The sequence below is a fragment of the Ambystoma mexicanum genome, chromosome 7p (assembly GCF_040938575.1).
Source record: "Ambystoma mexicanum isolate Mex_15411 chromosome 7p, UKY_AmexF1_1, whole genome shotgun sequence".
Lineage (NCBI taxonomy): Eukaryota > Metazoa > Chordata > Amphibia > Caudata > Ambystomatidae > Ambystoma > Ambystoma mexicanum.
Window position 1 is genome coordinate 840840512 of NC_090939.1, and position 27855 is coordinate 840868366.

The 27855-nt window shown below is 47.5% G+C and overlaps 1 protein-coding gene across 3 annotated transcripts in view; it reads left to right on the forward strand.

The window, feature by feature from the left end:
* The window catches only part of GGACT (gamma-glutamylamine cyclotransferase), a 398318-nt gene that overhangs the window by 249257 nt on the left and 121206 nt on the right, over nt 1–27855 (forward strand). Inside the window, exon 1 of one of the 3 annotated variants that reach the window (XM_069635628.1) lies at nt 6253–6379. The exons of the other annotated variants lie outside the window; for them this stretch is intronic. The gene's annotated coding sequence lies outside the window, so the exon portion shown is untranslated. Of the gene's footprint in view, nt 1–6252; nt 6380–27855 lie in introns of those variants that run through there. 3 annotated transcript variants of the gene reach the window in all.

The following is a 27855-nucleotide window of genomic DNA, read 5'->3' on the forward strand; positions in this document are numbered from 1 at the left end:
ACCTGAAAAAATGTATACTCCTCTTCCCAAGAAGGACTTTTTGAAGTCACTCACTTCAATTTATGAAGATGAGTAACGCTCTGATGAGGAAGATGCTCCTTTTGAGTTGCAATATAGGACACCCAATGTGCCAGAATGTATTATATTAGAGGAGTCCAGAATTAAGGACTTGTATGACAATTTATAGTCTGCAAGTGTAGTTGATACTTCACCAGAACTAGAGTTTGGAAGACCTGAGCCTGGCGAACATGCGGACACTTCATACAGACAACTCATGCCCAAAGTTGTACATGGGATGGAGTAGAGCACCACTCCCTTATGAACAAGCAGATCTAACTGATATTTTGGATAGGGATCCGCAGACTGACCCTGTTTTGCCTTTCCATATGGCATTAGAAAAAAGGGTGGCTAGAAATTGGGAAACTCCGGAGGCCAATACGGCAGTTAATAAAAATCTGACAATAAAATATCACCCCTCCAGTAGTGACCCGACTACCTGTCGAAACACCTCACTCCGGAGAGTCTGGTGGTGCAGGCAGCTACAGCTACATTAAAACTGGCAGCGTATCCTAGCATCCTTCCTGATAGGGACGACAAGCGTGTAGATGGGTGGGCAAGAACGGTATTTTCTGCAGGGAGCATGGCACTGAAATCTGCCAACTCCACTTGTGCCCTCGCAAAATGTTCATACACTATGAGGGATTGCATTTCTGTGGCGGCAGAACACATTCCCGAAGGGGAAGCGACGGATGGCTTCTAAGCTAGATACTGCGGATAGCATCACCAGATCCATGGCTACCAGCACTGTCAATTGCAAATTTGCCTGGTTGAGAAAGTCAGGTTTTGCACCGGATGTGCAGTCTAGGCTTCTCAACATGCCTTTTGACGGGTCTCATCTTTTTGGCAACAAGGCTGACGAGAGCCTTAAGAAGTTGCAGACCTCGAAGGCCACGGCCACATCTTTAGGCGCCGCTGTTAGGCAACCTCAGCCTTTTTTCGTCCTACTGGACAACTTTGGAGGGGTAGATCTTTTCATTACTACTCCTCAGTTGGTAGGGCGGGAGGAATGGCCGGTCAAAGGGGCCAGAGAAGATTTCCTCGGGGTGGGTGAGGTAGAGGTGCTAAGCCAGCTCAAGCAGTAGCCTCCTTACCATCGGCCTCTGCAAAAGCCACCACAAAACCACTCAAAGGTCTTGAGTCAAAGTTCACAAGTGGGGGGCAGACTGTCTCTGCATCTAGAAGAATAGCAAGACATTACTTCGGATGCTTGGGCTCTGGAAACCGTAGCCCACGGTTACTGCTTTCCTTTTATAAGAAGACCTCAGAACAATCCACTGGGGAACCGCTCTTTGATGGTTCAGGATCCGCTCCTTGTGCAGGAAGTTTTAACCCTGCTAGAGAAAGGTGCTATAGAACCAGTACCTGTAGCGGAGAGGAACAAGGGATAGTACTCCCCATATTTTTTGATCCCCAAAAAGGACGGAGGACTGAGACCCATCTTGGACTTACTATACTTGAACTAGTTCCTCAGGAAGGACAAGTTCAAGATGGTCACACTTTCTCAGATCCTTCATGCCCTCCAACTTCAGGATTGGTTGGTGTCATTGTACCTTCAGGATGCCTATTTTCATGTGCCAATCCACCTCAAGCACAGAAAATACCTAAGGTTCGCAGTTGGCGATTCTCACTATGTTTCGAATTCTGCCTTTCGGCTGACCTCCGCTCGAGGGTTTTCACCAAACTGATGGCGGTAGTGGCAGTGAATCTCAGGAGAGGGGGGGATTCATGTCTATCCCTAACTGGACGATTGGCTGATCAGGGCACGTTCTCTCGAACAAGTCTTGCATCATCTCAGTCACCTGCCAATCTCTCTACAGACTGGGCTTCTCCCTCAATTACAAGAAGTCCCACATGACACCTTATCAACAGCTCCAGTACATCAGAGCTGTACTAGATACATCCTTGAGAAAGAGATAGCCACCCAATGTGAGGGCTCAAGACATTCTTCAGATGGGTACCAAATACCAGAGTACCCAGAATCTTCTGGCCTATAATTTTTGAGGTTGCACGGCCTCATGGCATCCTGCATTTTTCTGGTGCCTGAGGCCCGCTTAAGAATGAGATCCCTTCAATGGGCTCTAAGAACACAATGGTCCCAGTTGTCAGAAAAGATGTCGGACCGACTTCAGATTCCAAACAGGGTCTCACAGGATCTTCTGTGGTGGGCCTGCGAGGAAAATATTCCGAAGGCAGAACCCTTTTGGCAGCCATGGCCGGAGATTATGATAGTGACGGACGCCTCACTCATGGGGTGGGGAGCCCACGCCAACGATCTGACAATCAGCATTCGCTGGTCTCCATCAGAGTCCAAACTACACATCAATCTTTTTGAGCTGAGAGCAATCAGACTAGCGCTGAAGGCTTTCCTGCCCTCTGTACAGTGAAAGAATGTCCTGATAATGACGTACAACACAGCAGCAATGTACTACCTCAACAAGAGAGGAGGTGTGGGGTCACTACCACTGTGCAGAAAGACAATGCAGCTCTGGTACTGGGCAATTCAAGAAGGAATCTCCCTATCGCCAGTTGACTTAGCCGGAGAGGAGAACACAGCAGCGGACGCTCTGAGCAGGCAGCGCACAGTCTCTGACGAGTGAGAACTATGTCAGGAAGTACTCTTTGGGGAACCCCTCAAGTGGATCTGTTTGCGACCGTACTCAACTGGAAGTGCAAAAAGTACTGCTCGAGGGAATTTCCTCCAAGACGAGCTCTAGACGGCGCGTTCGTGGTGGACTGGGAGTTTCCACTCATGTTCGCCTTTCCTCCAGTCCCCGTCATTCCTCAAGTAATCAGGCGGTTGAGGAAGTTCAGGAAACACATGATCCTAATTGCCCCGGATTGGGCCAGGAGAACGTGGTACCCGGACCTTCTGGACATGTCCATCTGTCCTCCAATACGTCTGCCACAAAAAGAGGATCTTCTCTCGTGAGAGGAAGGTCGGGTTTCCATCCAGAGGTCAACACTCTCAACCTTCACGCTTGGTTTCTGAAAGGTTGTGATATAAGGACCGGGACATCCCGGACGATGTTATGGAGGTGTTGCTTTCAGCTTGAAGACCAGGAACAAAATCTTTGTACCGTTGCTGATGGAACTGTTAGTTCTGCAACTGGTGCAAGGAAAAGAATGTAGATGCTTTTCTGTGTAAAGCACCAGATGTTTTATCTTTCCTTCTATCCTTGGCAACTTTGGGGCTCCAGATTGGTACCATTAAAGGCTACCTGGCGGCGGTGTCCATTTTTAAGTGCTCATCAGAGTAATGTTCCTATTTCAAAATCCCACTGGTGACTCAATTTCTGAAAGGGTTCACTAATGTGTACCCCCCATATCCTTTCCAGGTTGCGGTTTCGGGACCTAAATCTGATTTTAAAATTCCTAATGTGTGCACCCTTTGAACCCTTGCACACTTGTCCGCTAAAGTTATTAACCTTTAAAACCATCTTATTGGTTGCTCTCACATCAGCATGCAGAGTGAGCGAGTTGCAGGCATTGTCAGTAAAGCCACCCTTTACAGTCTTCTATGAGGACAAAGTTGTCTTGAAGGTCAAACCTTTGTTCTTGCCGAAAATCATTTCGGATTTTCATTTGAGCCAGAAAACTGTTCTGCCTTCCTTTTACCCTCCACCTCGCCCTGGTAAGGAGGAAGAAAGACTTCATGGGTTAGATCCTAGAAGAGTACTAAGCTTTTACATTTCGAGAACATCCAAAATACAGTTTGATGATCAGCTATTCATAGGGTATACAGGACACAAACTAGGTCAGGCTGTTACCAAACAGACCTTATCTAGGTGGATAATTTTGTCAATTTCTGAGTGCTACAGGCTGGCAGGGAAAGACCCTCCTGAAGGTTTGCGAGCTCCTTCCACCAGGGGCATGGTTACATCTACAGCCCTTCAAAGGGGGGTCCGTATTAAGGATATTTGATGCTGCAACGTGGTCATCAATACACATGTTTACAAAGCATTATTCTCTGGAGGTTTATAGTGATTGCATCGAATGCCAAAGCATCTAAAAAAAAGTCCCCCCCCCTCAAACCCTGTTTTTTTACCCCTTAAAACCCATTATACTTAAAATAAAACCTTTACCTTTAAAGAAAATGCATTCGATGCATTTTTTTCGATGCTTTTGGTATTCAATGCTTTGTATTCGATGCAATGACTGGATACCTTCTCTGGATGCTTACCATTCTCAAGAGGTTGCTTTTGGCAAGGCAGTACTTTGTTCTGCCCTTGAAAATGCTTAATTTATAAATGATACACCCTCCTCCGATCATAATATTGCTTTGGGAGTCTGTCAAAAATAAGGAATACGTTGGAGGACACAATCCATTTGAAGAACAAGTTACTTACCCCTGGTAACATTCTTTCAACTGGATGTTCCTCCAACGTATTCATCATCGCCCTCCCAACCTACCCCTCTGTAGAATGTCCCATGCTATTACAGCTTTTGTTCCACCAAGGCTGAGTATCGTCATGCCCGTATTTATGAGCATCTTGGCTACACGAGGAGGGGAAAAACATAACTGAGTCCAACAGGCGCCGCGCGTGCTACATCTACCCTCTGATGATATCACCCTCGACGGAGGCCTTCGAGGGACATCGACGCGACGCCATCGACGCAGGGCGCCCTCTGCCGAAAACGTTTTCTGAAGCCGCTGAAGCTGGACATTACATGTCGGAAAGGTGAGGAATACGTTGGAGGAACATCCAGTCAAAAGAACGTTAGCAGGGGTAAGTAACTTGTTCTTCTCGTCTCGTGGTTTTTCACAATGTACAAACAAACACCAGGGGGTATGACACCCTCCCCTGCTTCTCTCAGTTCCTTGCACTGCCTATAGAATGCCTCCTTTCTCTTGGCTTTTCACAATGTCGAAAACACACCAGGGGAATGACTCCTTTCCCATGTTCTTTCTCAGGTAGTTTGACAATTGATGGGGGAATGTCTCCTGTACCATGCCTTTCTCAGATTTTGTGGATGTCAGACCGGGTTCACTAACCCTCCCGTTACTGACATGAGTGGGATGTTTCAAGGATTCTCCTTTTTCTCATATTCCAATTATGGGTCCCCGACTATGTTTCTTTCTCTCATGGACTCTATTGGCTTACCCACTTTAGTATTTGGCCAGATAGGTATTTTGTTCTTTAGGGTCACAGACATTTTTAAAGACAATGAGCCTCATTACGAATAGCGCTATGGGTGCCTCCAAAGTCGTGTCCGGGTAGCCGGATTGGGGACTTACCGGGTCATTCCAACCTTGGAGGACCCGGTAACTCCCCATTCTTAAAACCATTCCCCATTCCCATTCGAGCCCCCATAGGGCTCAATGGGAATGGGGAAGGAGCTAATAATGGGCCCGCAAATAGCGGGCCCGTTATTAGCTCCCTGGTCCCTTAGCGGGTCCCACTAAGGGCGGCTGGTAAAACCAGCCCGCCTTAGCGGAACCCGCTAAGGGACCTCGGAATGCGGCAGTAGGGGGTTAACAGCACCTGCATCCTTACCGGTGCCGTTAACCCCTTACTGCCGCACTCATAATGAGGCCCAATGTCTCTTGGTACCCTCCAAGACCCTGACAGCCCCGGTACCTGCTCGGCATCTTTGTGGCTTTCTTGCCGGCTTCTGGGTCAGTGGAGGTGCTTGACAGCTTTCTCGTAGCTGCTTGTTTCTCTTGTTTTTACACCGCAGCTTGGCAGCGTTGTCTTTGACGAGTTCGGCGCGCCTCTGTCCCAGTGTGTGGCTAGCTGATGTCTTGCGACTGCTTCTTCCTCTTCAGTGAGGTTCGGTCTGTTTTCCCACAGCAGACCATGTATAGATGCCCAAAACTCCTGGTTTGCCTCCCAGAGAGAGGTTTGTCTCCTATGCACAGCTTTGGACTCACTCTCCTCGCGGTGCCTCCAAGGAGGATCTATTTCATTGTTTGAATTTCCCTTTTCTATCTTAGTAGTACCTTGACCAAAAGGAAGTCTGTAATGGCTGGACTGCTTAGTATGGTTTATAGAGGTCCTCTTTATGCTGCCACACTTCTTCCTCATCCCAGTACTGATTTTAAGGCATCTCATCATCTCTTGTGTCTATTAACATTACAAATAAGCAACATTGTGATGATTGCTGGTGAAGCGCATTGTGATATAGTGCCATATATTCTACACTTGCTTAAGAGGCTTTTTCTGCCTTTAGGTGGTGGCTACCTGTAGCAATTCATTTGAACACATAGACGATGAAGTTCTATGATGGCACTTTGATCGTGATAAGGAACACCAGAAGCACTGAGATGACCCTGAGGGAAGGGATTGTCCGGCTTTACATCTCTACCTACTGTATCTAGGTGAGACTTAAAAGAAAGATTGGTGAGCAACATTGGCTTAAAATATTAATTCCACTGGGTGTATGGGATCGTAGAATGATGATGTCCAGCTCACAGGGACGTACCCTTGACTAATTCAGCTAGATTGACAATTGAATGGCTTGTGACAAATAAACAGGGTCACATCCAGATGGCTCCATGATTAAACGATGTGAACACATTAAATGGATTCATGTATTTATAGATACTCTCTGAATACAGTGCCTTTAAAATCACCATTTTCATAGATTGTATATCATTTCTAAATGAACATAAGATTGACATGTCTTTCTGTATGATATTTCGTAATGTTCAAGAAGGAGAGGGTATACACCTCGAAACGCATCAGCCAAAGAAAGCGGACTTGTACATTGTATTTTTTGGCATTTTTTGCTATTAAAACTATATATTTTTCTATAAAAAATGTGAAAGATATGTTTTCTTTGATTAACTACTTGGACTAAATGTGGAGAGTTTCACAGTAAAATTTTGACTATTTTGTACATTATTGAAAGTGTGCAGGGGACGGGAGGATTCGACCTTTGGATCTTCTTTTCTTTTTTGCATTATGTGGTAGTTCTGTGCCAGGGCCACAGTTCCTCCCCTGCACCTTAAGTTTTCTTTAATTGAGCAATATAATTTTGAAAGCGTGGCTTCTGAAGAGAGGTGTGCACTAATATTTCCTGGTTCTGTACTTCAACTAACATACAGCACTATTTTCAATCCGAATATGGAGAGATTCTACATGTTCATTATATTCCTCTTCCATATTTGCACTAAGTAAAATTCCCAGCTAACGAAACAGAGTTCTAAGCTGTAACAGAAGATTGTACAATATACTTTCACAATCAACTGGTTTTGGGTAAAGAACCGATTTAGACCAATTAATACTCAAACCAGAGACTAGACCAATCTGTTATAGAACAGCAAAAAATGAAGACCAACGATGTTTCACATAAGTAATATTTCATCTGAATAGAACGATATGAAATGTATTTGGTTACCCATCTGACTCCCAACGTTTCATAACTTTTTCTAATTAGGCATGTAAGGGGTTCAATAGCAAGGGCAAATATGAGTGGCGACAGAGGGCACCCCTACCTACTACCATGAGCCATAGCACATCTGGAAAATATGACATGGTTGAGCTTAATTCTAGCCACTTGTGTTTTTTGTAAAACAAGGTGCAGGCCATTGTACAAAGCTTGCACCAAATCTGAACTGCTTAATCATCTCCTCCATGTGAAGCCAATCGACACAGTCAAAGGCTTTGTTCATATCTGAACTAATAGCGGCCCACTATCCACCAGTCTGGGCCATCCTCCCTCCAACATAAAAAGTCTGTTATTGTGTTCTGCTAAGGAATAAATCCAGACTGGTCCTCACGGACAATAACTCAGGATAGTTCCAAAGTTTTGCTCAATAATTTACATTTATCATACAAAATGGTCTGTGACCTGCAGTATTCAGCATCTCTACCCACCATCAGCAACATTATAATTATGGCTTCTCTGATAAATATCATGTCTCTAAAACCTCATTACAGACTAGTAACAACCTCAGCATTAATATGTCAATACAGGAGTCATAAAAAGCCACACGTGTGCTGTCAGATCTCAGAGACTTAACCCTACCCAGTTCTTCAATCCATTCAATACCTGATATGTGTAGCAGAGAATCTAAGAAAGCTACATCCACTGCATTCAAAACAGGAATGCAACTTCATTAAATAAATCAGACTGCAGATTGTTCAGGAGAAATCCTAATCTGTTGCTCATAATGTTGTTCATAATAGGAAGAAATTACCTGGTTAATCCCATCTTGGTCCAGTATAAAGTAGCATTGGTGTTTCTCACTTGTAGGAAAAGATTGGACCCCGTTTCGCTATTGACAAGCTATGCTATAGTCCTACCAACCTTATCAACTTACTCATATTGCCTAGTCAAATAGGCTTTGTAATTATGTTTACCCAGTGTCTCATAGGTATGTATTGGAAATCAAACTCTCGACTCGACTCTTGGGTGAAGATAGTTTAGTAAATCTTTAATAGCAGCACTACAGGAGACCAGAGAAGTGCAGAGTGCATGATCTCCAAACAATGTCAAAGTTGTTTTACCCTAGCTTCCGTACTTTTTCATCATGTAGGCTCTAAAATAATTGAAGAAGGCTTGTGCGACTTCACTGGGAGGATTTTACTTCTTCCAATTAGTAAAATACACATTTATGAAGTGTTTCTCTGACCAAACAGGCCGGCACGCTGCATATAAGGCCTGGTTTTCTTAATTAGTATTTTTCTCAATTTTCAAAATTCACTTACAATCACCTTTCAGTCTACATTGTTTTAAACCCTCATTACGTACAGCTAAAATGTTCTTCCACCAATAATATATAATTCAACTTTACAAGACATTAGTTATTCCCTCAGTTTAGTTTGACTAATTTGGTCCCTTTGCAGTTGGCCCACCTTATTTTCAAAACATATAATTTTGTTATCTAGAGCGTGCTTGTTACCATCTGAGGTTGTAGTACAAATCCCACATATAGTCACTTTAAATGATTCGCATATAGTAGATTGATCCCCATCAATATCATTGTTATTCGCAAAATGTACAATCATTTCACACTTGATCAACTCATCGTAGGGGACTTCGGAAAGGGCCTCTGTTGAAATTCTCCAGGTGCGCAAAGCATGGACATGATTCACCCTCCTGCAACTAACTTCTGTTGCTCACTCGCAGACAGGTGAGTTTCCTCCAATATGGCTATTGAAGCCCTTCTGCAACGAGCATAAAAATTAATTCTAGACCTTTCCAGCACGCCATTAATTACTTTAACCATTACTTTAACCATAGTAGTGCACCACGTGCCCTCCAGTGTGGCAGCCATGTCTTTCCAAATCACAATAGCAGGATGCCCCATAGGATCACCCAGTGCTGTGAACCATTGCATCCATAAATGAAGCGAGGAAAAGAAATACCCCAACGTCCCAGAATCTGCATAAAAGTTCGAGAAAAATAAAATGCATGTGAGAAAATGCTGAATCGACATTCTGGGATTTCAGCGTTGTTCCATGAAAAGGAAAGCAGGGGACAGGTGAAGTAAAAAATAAATTATAAAAAAATGAAAGGAAAAGACCCTGTGGCGCTGCTTCCCATCCAAGTGCGTGAAGGAAATCAGAGTTGCAGAGGGATGGCGGAGGCAGCGGCACACTTAAGAAATGTCAGGGGAGAAAAAATTGAAAGTTATTTTCGGTAAAATAACTTTTGTTTTTTTCTCCCTCAGACATTTCATGTTTGATTGAACCATGGACATCCCAACGTCCCACCAGTGCAACTCCAGGAACATCAACGAAGGTGGAGCAAAACACAAAATTATTCACCCCACTACCCCCTTGTAAATAATCAGTAATAGCCTCCAGTTTAAAAACCCTTGGCTAGAAGCAGAGACCCATAACTCGGCTATCCCAAATATCACTTTAAGGGAGGCCACCAGTGAGAAGAGGGTAACCCGATAGTGTGACAAAGACCTAATCAAGAGTGATTAAAATGAAGGACAAATGTGTATTATGCTTCAAGTGAGGGCATGGCTCCATTAAAGAGGGAGATATTAAAGCCCTATCTCCTTTAAAATTAAAGTTTCAATATATTGCATAGCAGCTGCAGGATTATCAAAAATTGTCTCTTCCCATTTCCCTCAATCTGTAACGTAGCAGGCAGGAGAAGCACAAATGGAATATTCTCGCTTCTCAGCAACCTTTTCACTTTATCAAAGTAATTTTTCCACATCTGTGTCTCCTGTTATTTACAAATGTCCTAGTACTATTATACCGTAAAGTTCCATATTCCATGCGACATTCAGCTTGATTGATTGATTGTTTATTTATATAGTGCATATAGACAATGTGTTTCAAAGCACTTCATGGCAGGGAGGGAACAAGGGAGTGGCATTCTTTTTTTTTCCAAAACTCTTTTTATTGGCATTTATAGAAAACAGAAGCTTCAGTATTCTCAATGACATATTACCATGTTATCTCAATAATAAAAAACTTTGAAAAAACTTGGCCTCCTCTGAGGCGAACAAGGGCGGGGGGGATTGAGGGGAGGAGGATCAGGAGGGGGGGGGTCTGCAGTCTCAGATTGATATTACAGGGGCAGTGTTCAATGGAGACAGAGGGTTGGGGTGCAAGTAATAACAGTTGAGGGGGGGGCTAGTCCGTCTTTAGCAGCCAACGGAGGGCGGGTGACTGTCTTGCCACACCAGGGAATTTCTCCACATAGTCTAAGAATGGGGACCAGGTGTTGTAGAACTTGTTACTGTTTCCAAAGCGGAGGGCCGTGATTTTCTCCGCAGCTGCTATGTCCCAACATTTCACCCACCACACGGGGATTGCCGGATCCTCCTGGAGTTTCCACAGCCTGGCGATGGAGATTTTGGCTGCGGTAAGTAAGTAAGTGCAGAGGCCTGCCAGGTTCCCTGACATCGGAAGTTGGCCTTCCCCTGTGTCGCTTAGTAGGACGATTCCCGGATCCCACGGGATCGTCAGGCCTGTGATGAGCCTGATCTGCTCCAGGACTTCTCTCCAGAACCTCTCGGCCTTCGGGCAGGTCCAGAGCAGATGGAACAGCGTGCCGGTGTCTCTGCAGTTTCTCCAGCACTGTGGCGGGATGGTGGGGTCACACTTGTGCAGGGTTTATGGTGTGATGTACCACCTGTAGCAGACCTTAATGGCCCCCTCTTTATTCGTGACGCATTTCGAGGATTTATGGGTTCTCGTCCAGATGCAGCTCCAACTAGCCCTGTCTAGTTCCTTGCCAATGTCTCTCTCCCACCTTTCCATGTAGGGCTCCTTCGAGTCCGGGTTTACCCTGTATAGGGATGAGATCTTTCCTTTGGGCGGGTTGGTTGTTCGCGTTTGTTCCAGAGCCGTGAGTTCTCTGTGCCCCCGTGTTCTAATTGGGTTTTGCGAGAGCCAGTGGTGCAGTTGGGTGTATCGGAATCTCTCGACTTCAGTGACCTGGAATTTCCTTTTGCAGTCCTCAAAAGTGAGCAGGACGTCCCCGTCGAAAAAGTCTGCGACCCGCATCAAGCCTCCTGCTTTCCAACTGGCGAAGGCGCCCTGCCCCACCCCCGGGGTGAAGTCCGGGTTGTCTCAGATCGGGGAGAGAAGGCCCGTTGAGCCCCTGCAATTCCACCTCTTGGCCGCCTGCCTCCAGCTGTTAACTGTGTTCCAGGTTGAAGTGAACGGGCCGGAGTTCGCCAGGTTTCTAGGTCTTATGATGTGTGGCAGAGAGTCCCGTGGACAGCAGCTGCAGTCCTCCTCCAATTTGAGCCAGCATGGTTTGTAAGTTGTTGCTTGCCACGTGAATGATGCAGAGATCTGGGCGGCCAGACAGTATCTCTCAACATCCGGTGCCCCCAAGCCGCCTGAGCCGGGGATCCTTAGCATGATTTTCCTGGCTACTCGCGGCTTCTTGCCCGCCCAAATTAATTTCATCATGCTGGCTTGGAGTTTCTGCTTGGCCTTTTTGGGGATCGCTACTGGGAGAGCTTGACAGTGATAGAGCAGTCTTGGGATCAAGTTCATTTTTAGTGCTGTGATCCTCCCCATCCATGAAATCTCTTGTCTTTGCCAGTGGGACATGTCCTCTTCAAGGTCCTTGAGTAGGGACGGGAAGTTCAGCTTGTATGTGTGTTCAACCAACTTGGGAAGTTGAACACCCAGGTAGCTCAAATGTGCTTTGGCCCACGGGATTGGGAGGCCGGCTGGTAACGGGTCTGGCTTTGATTTGGGCATATTGATGCCCAAGGCCACCGACTTCTTGGGATTAATTGAGAACCCGGAGGCAGCTTTGAAGTCCTCCCAACTCCTCCTCTAGTGCCGTGAGTGATGAGCTTGGGTGGGTCAGCGTCAGTAAGACGTCGTACGCGTACAGGGCAGCTTTATACGTCTCCTGCTTGTGTTTTAGGCTTTGGATGGTGGGGCTTTGGCAGATCCTGGCCGTGAACGGTTCCATTGATAACGTGAATATGATGGGCGACAATGGGCATCCTTGACGGGTTCCTCTGGTGATCGCTATTTTGGGGGACCATGTCCCGTTGATCCTGAGGGTTGTGGTGGGATGTTGATAATTTTCCAATATCCATTTCCGGAACTTCGGGCCCACCCCATAGTGTTGAAGTGTTGCTCTCATGAAGCCCCAGTCCAGCCTGTCAAAGGCCTTATGTGCGTCAAGCGACACCACCACTAGTTCCTCTCCAGTTCTATTGGCTGTTTCGATGATGTTAATGGTCCGTCTAATGTTGTCCTGAGTGTTACGACCCGGAATGAAGCCCGTCTGGTCTGGGTGTATGAGGTCAGGGAGGAGAGCAGCGAGTCTACGTGCCAAGAGCTTCGACAAAATCTTACGTCTACGTTTAATCGGGCGATGGGGCGGTACGATGAGCAGAGTTCCAGGTTTTGGGATTAGGACAGTGACAGATTCCTCCATGGAGGTTGTGACCGAGCCCGTCTCCAGGAAGGAGTGGAACAGAGAGGCCAGTTGTGGGGCCAAGATGTGGCAATATTTCTTATAGAATGATGCGGGGAAGCCATCTGGGGCTGGAGCTGTGTTTTTCATAGATTTGATCACCTCACCCACCTCCTCCGAGGAGATGGGATCCTCCAGGGCGTCCATCTGTGGGTGGCGGGGCGACTTCAGGACTGATTGCAGGAACCCCGCGATTAGATCCGCCTCCGCTGGATTTCCGGACATCACCTCCCTATGGTGTTCGGTCATAATGGCTAGCTTTTCGGAGTCCAGGGAGCGGGGTATCCCCTCTCGATCCCGAAGGACTGTGATGGTATTCCTGGTGTGCAGTTTCTTCAGCTTATGCACCAGCAGACGGTTGGCCTTATTGCTATTCAGGTAGTAATATTGCTTCGTGAATGTTAAGGCCCGGGCTGTCCGGCCCGCCAGGTGCATTTCGAGGGCTACTTTTGCTTTGCGGAGCTCACTCCATGATTTGGTCGACTGTCTCTTCTTATGAGTTGCTTCTTTCTCTGCCACTGACCTTTCTAATTCCTCTAGTGTCTGCTGGTGTCTGCGTTTGTGTGCTGCAGCGCAGTTCATGGCCACCCACCTGATGACCGGCTTCATGGCGTCCCATACTTGGAACCTTTGCCCGCATTTTCTGTGAAATAGTTTGCCAGGGCCTCCGAGAGCTCCTGACTGTCTGCTATATCCGTCAGGAGGTAGTCCTGCAGCTTCCAGGCCCTTTGTGGGGGATCCAGTAAACCCTCTGTTTGTAGTTGTGCCACTACTGGGGCGTGATCCGAGATGATCCTCAGTCCTATATGGATGTCTGAGATGCAGGGAAACAGGACTCGAGAACAGGAGGAGGTCTATCCTCGAAAGGCCTCTGTGGACCGTTCCCGTTTCCCTCAGGAATTCTGCCAGTCCCAGCGCTTTTGAAAAGTCTGATCCGGTAAGGCGGCAGGGACTTATCGATTGTGGGGTCCGGGGTAAGGTTAAAGTCCCCCCAATTAATAATTTCCCTTCGGCAACCGTGGTTAGCACTGAGAGCACCTTGTGTAAGAAGCGCTCCTGGGCTTCGTTCGGGCAGTAGATGGCTGCGATGGTAATGGGAAGTTCGACCAAGAGACCCTTAATCAGCAGGAATCTGCCTTCAGGGTCGCGTTTGACTGTGACCTTGGAGAGCTCCACCGCTTGGCTAAGCAGGATTGCAACCCCTCTCTTTTTCTTGCCGTAGGATGCAAAGTATCTCTTGGGGAATCTGTGGAGCCTCATTCGCTGCTCGTCTGCAGCCAGGAGATGAGTTTCTTGCAGGCATATTATGTCCGCCTCAAGTTGGGCCAGGCGGTGTTCCACGGACTTCCTTTTCTTAGGGAATTCAGGCCCTGTACGTTCCATGTGATCATGGTTAGGTTAGTGGTAGGTGGCCCCATTTCAGAGGATGTGGTTGCTGAACCTTGTTGCTATCTCCCTCCCTTCTCTGCCACTCCGTGTGGGTAGATGTCGTCATGACTGACCCCCGTGTTGCTGGTGTTGGACCCCCTTCTGCTTTTCCCCCCTCAAAAAACAATGAAACTTGGTTCTCTGGACCAGCCTTCAACCAAAAAGGGGGGGCTCCGGCTGGGCCAACGCTGCCTTCTGAGAATTGGGCCAACTGGCCTTTGCTGTTAGCAGGTGAGAACTGAGTGTGTGTGACGTTCGTATGTTTGTAGGTTTATTTGCCTGAGATTCGTTCTGTGGTGGGGTCCACCGGTGGCATTCGGACCAATAGGTGACGCTTTCCGGCCTCGGGGCTTTATGGGACGCCCTAGCCATCTTTGCCGGGCCTTTTGCTTTTTTGTGGGGGGCCTCTGATCCTCTCGACACGTGACCAGGCCTGGTGGGAGTCCTGTCGTTCTTCCTGTTCGGAGGGTGGGCCTTCATTGTTGTTTCCCTGCCCCCTTGCCCCCCCCAGCATCTGGGAACAATAACTTTTCTGCCTCATGAGTGTTGCGTATGTGGCGGGAGCTCCTGTTCCAGGTGAAGATTAGTGCAGTGGGGAACCCCCAGTGGTATGAGACTCCTTTCTCCCTTAGCCATTCTGTGACTGGCTTCAGCGCCTTCCTCTTTGCCAACGTTGACGCTGCAAGGTCCTGATATAGGGAAATAGAGGCGTCTCTGAACAGGATACGGGGGGAGTTCCTGCATGATTTCCTCCTTTACCTTGTAGTAGTGCAGTCTCGCTAGGACATCAGGTGGGACCAAGGAGTTGGGTCTGGCTCTGTTTCTGTGGACCCTTTCGATCACCAGGGGGTCTTCGTCCGATAGAGTTAGGATGAAATGGAAGAGGTCTCGCACATAGCTCTCCAGGTCAGCATCTGAGACCGACGTGGGTATGCCCCTCAGGCGTATGGTATTGCGGCGGGAGCGGTTCTCTGCGTCCTCTTGCTTCAGCACGAGGACCTCGCATCTGGCTTCAAATGCAGCCACTCTGTCTGACCCCTTTTCAATTTTGTAGCTGTGTTCGCATAGGGTGTTCTACGCTTCCACCGTCCTAGTTTCCAGTTCCCCCACACTTGTGTCCAGCGCAGTGATTGTGCCTTTAACCTCCTCCGTACCTTTTTGGAACTCCTTGGTTAATTCCGCGAGCATATCCTGGAGGTCTGACTTCGTTACAACTTGGGACTGGCTCCCGAGGGGTTGCTCCCCGTGTGTGCTCTCGGTGCTTGTTTCTGTGAGTTCAGGACAGTCCCCTCTCCTGGATCTGTTTGACACTGGGGTGGACAGTAAGGTTGCAATGTCCACTTGTTTGGAGGGTTTTTTAGCCATTGTGGTTACCAGGGGGCCAACTGTGCCTCAAATTGGAGATTGGCCTACTGCTGCCTTTCGATCGCTGGGAACCCAGGATGGGAGGAAGACCCGTGGAACCCCGGCCTCTGGACGGTCACCAAGTAGATCTGCTGCTGAACTAGGGGCTGATGGCGGGGCTCGGTGCGGCCCGCCCGGGATGACGCCTGTGGGCCAGTCTCCTTGAACAGGTGCTTCACTGCGAGGGTCGTTGACAGTACTGTAGGGATGGGGGTTCCCCCACTCAGCCTTGAGTGGACCCCTTGGGAGGGGTGACTATTGGACGCCTCTGTGCCGTTACCCAAGCTCAAATGAGCAATGCAGTATGGGCTGCCACGCCCGTTGAGTTTTTTGAGCTGCTCCCTCACTTGAATATTCCGCTAGGCCCTCTATGTGGGTGGGGGTCCCACTCTCTGTGCTGGGTTCTTTGGTGAGACGGTGGTTTGGCGACCACTGTCGATCCAGGCCCACCGGAGTCCGCCCTCTGCCGCGCTCCTTACCGCCTTGGTCTGGGGGGGGGGTTCCTCCCCCGATGCGTGTGTCTCGGCTACGGAGGCTGCAGTCCCCTCAAGGACCGGGCCCCACCGGCGCCCGACTCTCCGCTCTCTGATGTCTGTCAATTGGAGTGGGGCAGGCCTTGAGTGATGGCGGACCCCTCTGCCGCGCAGGCCCCAGTCGCCAGCTAGGTTGAAGATTCCTGGGGAGGCACGGCTTGTGCCCGCTGTTGCCTTGGTCTGCTTCCCGTGGCCCAGATGGAGGTGGGGAGATGCCGAGTGTAAATGGGCTACGAGGGTTCCCAGCGGCCGGCGGCCCCGGGCGACCGTGGTGGTAGCCTGGGTGTTGGAAACCTCGGTTCCCGGATTTCCAGCTGGCTTCCCCGCTGTGAGAGTGGAGGCGTTCACCGGGACCGTGGGCCACCGGGCTGACCCAGTGCAGTAGTCTCCCCACCCGGCCGTTCTGCGATGCGGGTGCGCTGTTCAGCTGCGCCACGGCCCGGGCGCTGGCGTTCCACCATGGTTCAGGGTGCGGGGGGGTCCCACCTCCCAGCCCGTGTATGGCCTGATGACATTGCGGGGGGGGCCGGAGGTTTGTTGCAACCCCACAAGATGACCGGACGCCCCCAGTCAATCGTTGCGGCGGCGCCTGCTCCCGACCTCGTTAGAGGGCCGCTATCTTGCCGATCACCACCTCTCCAGCTCGCCACTCGGCTCGATCTCCAGGGCGCGAACCCGGCAGCCCCGAGGGCTGAGAGTTAACCGGGGAGAGCCCTGTGCTGTCGGCTGCTTAATCCGCTGCAGATCTCTGCTTTACACGAACTCTCACCGGAGCATCATGGAATAGCGTGTGGCAACCAGCCGGGAGCTCTCACAGAGCCGCTCCGACCGCCATGGCTCCAAGCGAGTGGCATTCTTACAAGTCCTTGATACATAAATAATGTGAAATAACTATCATACTCAGCCTGGCGACATTTCAGATAGTGCAAGTGCTTTTGACAATGATAAGGAGGAGGAGGGGGGGTCTGAAGAATGAGACGGACAAGCGGCTACCTTACTAGGCCTGACAAGTAGGGCCAGAATTTTACAGGAGGTGGGTGGGAGGGAACAGGGAGAAGGAGAGGAACAAAAAACACCAACTGTCGTACTAGGCCTGACGACATATCAGATAGTGCTGAGAGGGGGGAAAGGAGAGGGAGGAAAAAACAAGTGAGGGGGGAGACAAACAAGCTGCTATCATACAGGTCAGGTGATATTTCTGATAGAGTAAGTGCTAAGGATAAAGTGATTATAGGGTGGAGAGAGGAGGGGATAGCAAGAAGAGGGATACAAAAAAGTAGAACATTTCAAGCTAACAGGGGGGCACGATACAACATGCAAGCATACAGGCAACCAAGGGGGTGGGGGTTAGAGAAAAAGCGATAGAAGGAGGTGAAGGGATAGGCAATAAAGATGATTGAAGCTAAGCTAAATGCAAGAAAACACAGCCAAACCTGACTGAGCTAAATGCATGAAAACACAGTCAAACTTGGACTAAGCTAAATGCAAGAAAACACAGCCAAATTCGAACTAAGCTAAATGCATGAAAACACAGCCAAATTCTAACTAAGCTAAATGCATGAAAACACAGCCAAATTCGAACTAAGCTAAATGCATGAAAACACAGCCAAACCCGACTAAGCTAAATGAATGAAAACACAGTCAAACTTGAACTAAGCTAAAAGCATGAAAACAAAGACAAACCTGACTAAGCTAAATGCCTGAAAACACAGCCAAATTCTAACTAAGCTAAATGCATGAAAACACAGCCAAAACCAACTAAGCTAAATGAATGAAAACACAGTCAAACTTGGGCTAATCTAAATGCATGAAAACACAGCCAAATTTGAACTAAGCTAAATGCATGAAAACACAGCCAAACCCGACTAAGCTAAATGCATGAAAACACAGTCAAACTTGGACTAAGCTAAATGCATGAAAACAAAGCCAAACCTGACTAAGCTAAATGCAAGAAAACACAGTCAAACTTGGGCTAAACTAAATGCAAGAAAACACAGCCAAATTTGAACTAAGCTAAATGTACGAAAACACAGCCAAACTACACACACATACAACAAGGTGGGGCAACGGAGGTCAGAGGCAGGCTACACACATACAACAGGGGGGGCAACAGAGGTCAGAGGCAGGCTACACACACATACAACAGGGGGGCAACAGAGGTAAGAGGCAGGCTACACACACGTACAACAGGGGGGCAACAGAGGTCAGAGGCAGGCTACACACACATACAACACAGTGGGCAACGGAGGTCAGGCAGGCTACATACACATACAACAGTGGGGGCAATGGAGGTCAGAGGCAGGCTACACACATGTAACGGGGGAAATGGCAGTCAGAGGCAGGCTACACACATATACAACAGGGGGGCAATGAAGGTCAGAGGCAGGCTACACACACATTCAAAAGGGGGCAACAAAGGTCAGAGGCAGGCTACACACATACAACAGTGGGGCAACAAAGGTCAGAGGCAGGCTGCACACACGTACACCGGGGGTCAACTGAGGTCAGAGGCAGGCTACACACACACATAGAACAGGGGGAAAACAGAGGTCAGAGGCAGGCTACAAACACATTCAACAGGGGGGGCAACGGAGGTCAGAGGTAGGCTACACACACATTCAACAGAGGGGGCAACAGAGGTCAGAGGCAGGCTACAGACACATACAACAGGGGGGGCAACAGAGATCAGAGGCATGCTAGACACACATACAACAAAGGGGGCAACTGAGGACAGAGGCAGGCTACACACACATAGGACAGGAGGGCAATAGAGGTCAGAGGCAGGCTACACACACATACAACAGGGGGGCAATGGAGGGCAGAGGCAGGCTACACACACATACAACAGGGGTGCAACGGAGGTCAGAGGAATGGCTACACACACATACAACAGGGGGGGCAACAGAGGTCAGAGGCAGGCTACAAACACATAACGGGGCAACGGAGGTCATAGGCAGGCTACACACACATACAACAGGGGGGCAATGGAGGTCAGAGGCAGGCTAAACACATGCAACGGGGAGCAATGGCGTCAGAGGCAGGCTGCACCCATGCAACAGGGCAATGGCGGTCAGAGGCAGGCTACACACACAACAGGGGGGCAATGGAGGTCAGAGGCAGGCTACACACACATACAACAGGGGGGGCAACAGAGGTCAGAGGCAGGCTACACACACATACAACAGGGAGGCCAACGGAGGTCAGAGGCAGGTTACACACACATACAACGGGGGGCAACGGAGGTCAGGCAGGCTACAAACACATACAACAGGGGGGCAATGAAGGTCAGATTCAGGCTACACACACATTCAACAGGGGGGCAACGGAGGTCAGAGGCAGGCTACAAACACATACAACAGGGGGGCAACAAAGGTCAGAGGCAGGCTACACACATTCAACAGGGGCGGCAATGGAGGTCAGAGGCAGGCTACACACACATACAACCGGAGGGGCAACAGATGTCAGAGGCAGGCTAACACACACATAAAACAGGGGGGGGGCAACAGAGGTCAGGCAGGCTACATACACATACAACAGGAGGCAACAGAGATCAGAGGCAGGTTACACATGCACACAGCAGGGGGCAATGAAGGTCAGAGGCAGGCTACACACACATACAATAGGGGGGGGCAACAGAGGTCAGAGGCAGGCTACACACACATACAACAGGGGGGGCAACGGAGGTCAGAGGCAGGCTAGAAACGCATACAACAGGGGGGCAACGGAGGTCAGAGGCAGGCTACAAACACATACAACAGTGGGGCAACAGAGGTCAGAGGCAGGCTACACACATACAACAGGGGGCAACAGAGGTCAGAGGCAGGCTACACACACATACAACAGGGGGTCAACTGAGGTCAGGGGAAGGCTACACACAACAGGGGGCAACCGAGGTCAGAGGCAGGCTACACACACACATACAACAGGTGGGTCAACAGAGGTCAGAGGCAAGCTACACACACATACAACAGGGGGGCAACTGAGGTCAGAGGCAGGCTACAAACACATTCAACTGGGGGTGAAACAGGTCAGAGGCAGGCTACAAACACATACAACAGGGTGGGCAACAGAGGTCAGATGCAGGCTACACACACATACAACAGGGGGGCAACAGAGATCAGAGGCAGGCTACACACACAAATTTAACTAAGGGGGTGAAACGAAGGTCAGAGGCAGGCTACACACACATTCAACAGGGTGGGCAACGGAGGTCAGATGCAGGCTACACACACATACAACAGGGGGGCAACAGTGATCAGAGGCAGGCTACAAACACATACATCAAAGGGAGCAACTGAGGACAGAGGCAGGCTACACACGCATACAACAGGGGGGGGCAACGGAGGTCAGAGGCAGGCTACAAACACATAGAACAGGGGGGCAACAGAGGTCAGAGCTAGGCTACACACACATACAACGGGGGGCAAAGGAGGTCAGAGGCAGGCTACACACACACACACACATACAACAGGGGGGCAGAATGAATGAGGGAAGGGCCTCCGTCGTGGGCCTTGGTTGTTATTGCCGACTCCTGCCTCCCGGTTGCAGTGATTGCCCCCAGTGGGAGCGGGAGTAGAGGCAAGGCAGCAACTTAATGTAATCAGGTGCGGCCATCTTGGAAGGTCCACCACAACGAGGCACAAATTTGAAAAGTGGAAGAAAATCCAAAAACCCACATGATGGGTACAAATCAGGAAAATAATTGGTCCCTCTGCAGTCCTCAGTCTACCAGCAGGCTACCAAAGCAATTTAACTTTGTCCTGATATTTGAGAAATGTGCACATGGCAGTAATCCAAGTGGCAGTCTATGTGTTAGAGACCTATGTGCATGGTTAATCTGCAAATTGTGAGTGTATCCTCTTAATCAAATATTGTGGGGATAAATTTCTGCAGGAAGATTTACATATTCCCTTGTTTGGTGCTATCGGTAGGCCAAGGAAACACACGTTACTTCTCTGTAATCTGTCCTCTAAATCACATAACTTTGGTGCCTGCATCTTAACTTCCTTCTGTAGTTGACAAATGTCTAATTTGTGTTTGGCTGTGTGGTCATCCACATCCGAAATATGTTGCTAAACTTGTGCAGTTCTTTACTGCAACTTATCCATACCTTGCTTGAGCTAATCCACTGAGACCGTCAAGGAGTCCATTTTAACTGAATTGCACCTGTTACTCTACAATATAAGCAGCCTGACATTCAAATTGGATATATTGCCAATTGAGAGGAGCCTTCAGGTTGTTACGAGCAGTTCGCCATATTCTCTTTCTGCTTGTAGAAAACCCCTATAGTATGGCCTTTGGGGACATGGACTGTCCTTTGACCTAATCGCCTAACTCCGTCAGGCATCTGTCATGGCATACACTATGGGGGATGAGTTACTCAAAATGCTCAGACAAATCAAACAAGGAAATGAAGATTATGCAGGCTATTCGAATAGAAATGTCCACAGGATGTTAAACGAGCAAAATGTGTTCATAGAGTATTTTATTTATTTATTTGATTTATTTGCATTGATAACATGCTCAGCGGCCCTAAGGCATTGTGGCGCGGTTATAGAATATTCACATAGGTGCAGTTAGCATGATGACATTCTTATGACAGTCTTACATGAAAGCAACTCCGACATTATGCTTGTTAAATGGTTTCAAGGAATAGCAGAGGAACAGTTTACTTGAACAGATTGGTCTTCAGTGCTTTTCTGAAGACCATGAGGGAGGATTCCTTCCTTAGGTTAAGAGGTAGTGAGTTCTATGCTGTAGGTGCTAGTACTTCAAAGCTGGACCCCCTGCTTTGACTCTTTTGAATGCAGGGACTGTGAGTTGGTGTGAGTATAGGTCACGTACAGGTCTGTGGGATTGAACTGTGTGTATTCGTTCTGCTAGGTAGGGGGGAGCAGATTGAGGCAGACATCTGTGAGTAATGGTGTTTTGAACAATATACGTTCTCTGATCGGGATCTAATGGGCGTCTTTCCTCGCTTGAGAAATGTGTTCTTTCCTGGGGATGCTGAGGGCGGCTCTCAGCGCATTGTTTTGTGTGATTTGTAATTTGTTGATATTTTTAGAGGACGTGCCTAGGAGGAGGACATTGTAATAGTCCAACTTTGCTCCTATGGTGGCTCTTGCAATATTGAGGCAGTTCTTGGAGCAGAGGTGAGGTTTGACGGCGTTAATGATTTTAGTTCTTTTTTAAAAATAATATTTGTATTGTTTTTTTTGTCACATGTGGTGTTTCTAAACAACATAACAATATCAACCATCCCCCAAACCGCGCCCCTCCCTCCCCGACCAGGAAGTGACCGGTTTGCACGTCTTCTCTGGGAAGTTCTTACGCCCTTCACCGAAACAGGTCCAATATCCTTATTTTGTGTGGGCACCATTGTTCCTTGTAGTCTGATTGGAGGTACTCCAGAACCAGGCCCCAATCGTTTCCAAACTTTTCGTGTGCTCCTTGAATATTATATGTTAATAGTTCCATGGCCATATGAGACCACACCCTTCTCGTCCAGTCCACTGCTAGTGGAGGGGATTTTTGTTTCCAATTGTATGCTATTTCCAGCAATGCCCCTAAAGTTCCTTTTCTGTGTGACATTCAGTTGTTTACCCCTGGGATCCCAGAGTCCCCCTAGCCACACTTCTTCTCCTATGTGTTCTAACTCTGGGAATTTTTTTTTCATTTGAGCTTTAATCTCTTCCCAGAAAGGACTCGGCTTCGGACATTCCCACCAGATATGACGCCAGTCCCCTTTCCCTCTGCATAATTATTTTAGTTCTGAGTGCTGCTGATGTTGAGATATAGATAACTTGACTGTCCATGGACACAGAGGAGTCGAGGTATACTCCCAGTGTTTTTACTGCTGCAGAGACTGTGATCACAGAGTTCTCAATGCTGAAATTACAGTATTTGCTGTCTAGTTTGTTCAAGGTCTCTTTGGGGCCCACCAATAGTATTTAGGTTTTGTCCCCATTGAGACAGAAGCCGTTTGCTGCCATCCAGGCCTGGATGATTGCATAGGTTTTTTGTAGTGTTTTAAGGTCTTGTTCGTAGTCACCAGATAGTGGGAGGAGGATCTGGGTGTCATCGGCATAATTTGTGAATGTTATGCTGAGTTCTACTAAGTCATTGAATAGTGGCAGTGTGAAGAGGTTATAGAGGGTGGGGGATGTGCACAAACCCTGTGAAACTCCACAGCCAATGGATGATGGATTGGATGATGCCTGGTCTGAGAAGACTTTCATGGCACGGCCTTCCAGGAATGAGGTTATCCACTTGCTGGCTTTGTGGGAGAAGTGGGCATGTCTGTGAGGTACTTCTCTAAAATCTTGTGGTCCACCAAGTCGAATGCTGCCGACAGGTCGAGGAGCAGAAGAAGTGCCGACTTGCCCTTGTCCATGTTCTCTAGTAGCTTATTTTTTAAGTCTAGCAGTGCTGACTCAGTACCATGTCGGGGGCGAAAGCCTGATTGCCTTTTCCTCAAGATGTTGTTCAGTTCTAGATATGACTGGATCTGTAAGTATGCAGCCTTATCTAGAATTTTCAGCAGGAAAGGCACTGTGGTGATGGGTCTGTAGTTGTTTGGTAGGTCTGGGTCTAATGTGGGCTTTTTTTAACAGAGCCGGACCCATGCTTCCTTAAGGGAGGAAGGTACAGTGCCTGTGGTGAATGAGGCATTAATAAAGGCCGTAATGAAGGGCGCTAGAGGTTCAGCACAGTCTTTGATTATGTTAGCTGGGCAAATGTCACCATTGCATAGTGATGGTTTTATATGCTTCATAATACTTATGACCTCGGGTATGGTAACTTCTCTGAGTACTAGTTGACAGTCGGATAAAATCAGAATGAGCTAGCTGTGCAACAATTACCTTTCAGTTAATGACGCTTCAAGTAAAAGTGTTGTAGTGCAGGCAATTAGGCCCAAGAAGTAGATTCACTCAAGATGGTTACCACAACACTCCAGTCTCAAATGACAGGTAGAAGCAGTGCACCTTACCCACACCTGAGCAAACGAACACCGCCATAAATGGCACTGGTCCGTGCCACTGCCCACTCCGAAGGGAAAAGAGATCAATACCAATCCCTAGCCATGGTCACTGAGCGCACAGTCGTTTCACTGATCTCGCCTCCCACCGGAGAACGGTTACACAGAGCACTGAATACCTCGAAGACAAAAAGCAAAGTCAATGTGGATGAGTAGGCAAATGTGAAGAGAAAGATCCATGCTACACCAGCGAGCTCCAAGGTCCACTACCAGTCATCTCACAGCAGGCCACAGATCGGTCCCCTAACCACCACAACTTCTAGTTTCCAAACAGCCAATGCAGCGATGCACCGTAAACGAAGTCGTAAATTATTTAAGTGTGATGGTTAGGCGAATCTGACTGCAGTATGTGGCAGTGTTATGGAGCGCCCGATTACGCCTGCTTTGAGTTGGACATATTGGCTCCACCCGCCCCTCCCCGACCCCCCAATGATCCCTTTTTTCATGCAATCCTCATTTAGTTGCAAATATTCCTCCATTCCTACTAATAATACATTTTGGAGCTCTTGGTTCTCTAACATTGTGGGCCCATGTACTCTCTACTAATTTCCTTTCAAGATAGCTCCAAGCCTATAGTATCATGATCAGAGAGGTGTCAAGTATGATAAATGGCTTTCATGATTTGACATCTACCAATTTGACTGATTAGCAAGTCTCCAATATTGACTATTTTGTTGATGAAGTGTTCATCTTTTTTGACTGCTGAACAAAATAGGTATTCCCCTTCTAGCACTTGGTCTCTCCATCCATATGTGTTAGGCACACATTTGCCATAAACTGATGCACTCTCACGTTCGGTAATCAATGATTTTACTAAAATGAAAGGTGTTGTCTATTTGGGGATTAAGAGATATATTGCTATTCCCTTCTCCCAAAAGGTTTCTAAACACTTTGAACCATCATACTAGAAATGGATCAGACACATCTAAATCATCTTAGTTTGGGTCATAAAAAGGACACACAGAAGACTGCTTATCTATCATTGCCGCCTCTGTGATCTCTGTTCTGCCTTGATCAGTATGGTGTTATTTATTAGCATCAATAGATGTATTCTTTGTTACTGATATGGCACTTACTACCCATTGATATGATGCAAAATATCTTCCCCAAACTACTTTGCTTTCAGTGCCTTTCCTGACAATTGCCTCTAGATATGTGTCTTGATGAAATATGATGTCTTCTTTCTACTAACATAACCACTCCAATAGCCTGTCTCTTTGTTCCCTGTTTCTTAACGAATGAACATTCCAATTTAGGAGCTAATTTTGCTCCCAATCGTAATTTGACGTGTATACGCCACCTTTTGCTCTGCACTTTTTCACTCTGCTGTGCAAATTGAGTAAACACTGCCTGGCATGCCTGCATGCCTGGCATTGTTTACTATTAATTGTGAGAGCCGCTTGGTATTCTCACATCGCAAGCAGCACTCACAATTAAATGCTGGCAGCATTTCATTTTCATTGTGAACACTGCTTACCATGCCACGCAAGCATGACAGGCAGCCTGTACAATGGATGCCTACAAAGCAGACAGACGCCACAGGGATCTCCAGCATTTGTGCAGGTATTAAAACCCGTGGGCGTGCAGATTCTGGAGCATTTGTATGATGGAGCGGAAGGAAGGTGGGGGGAACACAAGCTGCGTTCCTCCCCGCCACACCAATGATTGAAAATGCAGCATGGTGTGAATTAAAGGCGTTAAAGCCTCACTCAAGGCTTTTACTCTTCCATTCACATTGCCCCACAATAGATCATGATCTCCCTAGTACTTTACCAAAGTGAGTCAGAACTATGACCAGAGTGTGAGAAAAAATGTATGCTGTTAAAGTGAGGCTTGCGTTGTGTACAAGAGTATTTTGTTTGATTTTTGGCTTTTTGTGCTGAGTTTTCCTAACTGGAACAACCTCACTGAAGCACTTTATAAAATGTGTTTTTTAAAACATTTGTTTTTCTCTCCACTTTGCTTTATTTACATTTCTCTTATTGGGCCAACAATGTAGGGAGGATTACGAATGCTGGATGGGGAACATTTTCTGAGTCTTAATTGAATTTTCCCGTTCCTTGTAGAAACACTCTAATCCACGACTATTGAATATAGTCCGGAATGGATGTTTGGATGATAACTGCAAACAATTTGAAAGGCTGCTGATACAGCATTGAGATTTACAGGAAAATAAACGAATCTGCAATACATTCAGCAATAGAATGCATCAGCACAGAGCTCTCTGTGGGATGTATTCAAAAGGCAGCATTTAAAAGGATCGACTGCAGTTTTCTATTTTCTAAATTCAGCAAATTGGGAATAGATGGTTCTTTTTTGTCACTGCTTATGGAGCTTCACACTGATAAAGGAACAAGGGAATACCCAACAGCGCTCTTGATAGAGTTACATCGCACAAGGCCTCTGACAAGCCTGTGCTTTGCCCCCCATCCTTTATAATCTCTTTACTGCCTCACGTCCGTCTGCATTAGGTTTAGTGGATTATTTTCCTTTGACAATTATCCAAGAAGCCGGTCTGGCTTTCATTACACCAACAACGTAATGCTCTACCAGACTCTTGTAAGTCTGCACCATTATCGCTATGCCAATTTTACCTATTTGCACCTGGTTTGTTTGCTAATTTATGCCAATAAACTCAAGATTCAGGCAGCTGAGATACTACATTTTGATGGCTTCTTAATGATGAACTGTCTGAAATTGTGAATCACATATCTGTGTGTTTTCGGCACTCGCACTCTGAAAAGACATCCAGCAGAGAAAATAGTCTTGTCAATCAGATAAGTGTCCCATTATTAATTTCAACATTAATTATGCTGGAGGGGGCTCTTATATTCCTCGTCTGCGCCCATTTTGTGTCAATGTTCAATCTTTGACTCTGTTGGAGCACAGAATTGTGCAAAACAAAGAAACTGCATATTTGGTCTCTGTTTATGGGATGGTTTGGAGGCTGGCATTACTAGTAATAAGGTTAGAATTGGGAGTTTCACGCTTGCGATTGCTGGCAAGCGGAGTTAACTGGATTTTATATGCACGTTTTTTAATTAAGGCCCAGTCTGCATGTTCATCACTAAGCAGGACAAATCTTGTGAGATGTTTAAAGATTGCCTCCTGAAACGCCAAATTTGGTGTTTGTGCGTGAATGTTAACCTCAAATCTATCGCTGATTCAGGTAAAAGCTGTTCTTGGTGCCCCTAAAGAGATAGGGCATACCATTCTTAAAATCATGAAACAGGGAGGCGTGGCCAGCAGCGAGTAAAGATAGCTCTTGATGCCGGAGTTCTGAAGATAAGCATCAGTTACCGGAATGTGTGGCGCAGGCGCTCCCAGCTGCCAAAGGTTCTGAGCAGCTGAAAGACTGTAAGAAATACGGTTCTTCGCAACGGCATGTTATCTAAGGCGTCCCTTCAAGATGGGATGATGTGGAGCGGCTGAGAGTGTAAGAGGATTCAATTCAACACTACAGCTAAGTCAACGCCTAGTCTGGAATACTGAATGAAAACCCTTATTGATATATCTTTAGGTCCAGTT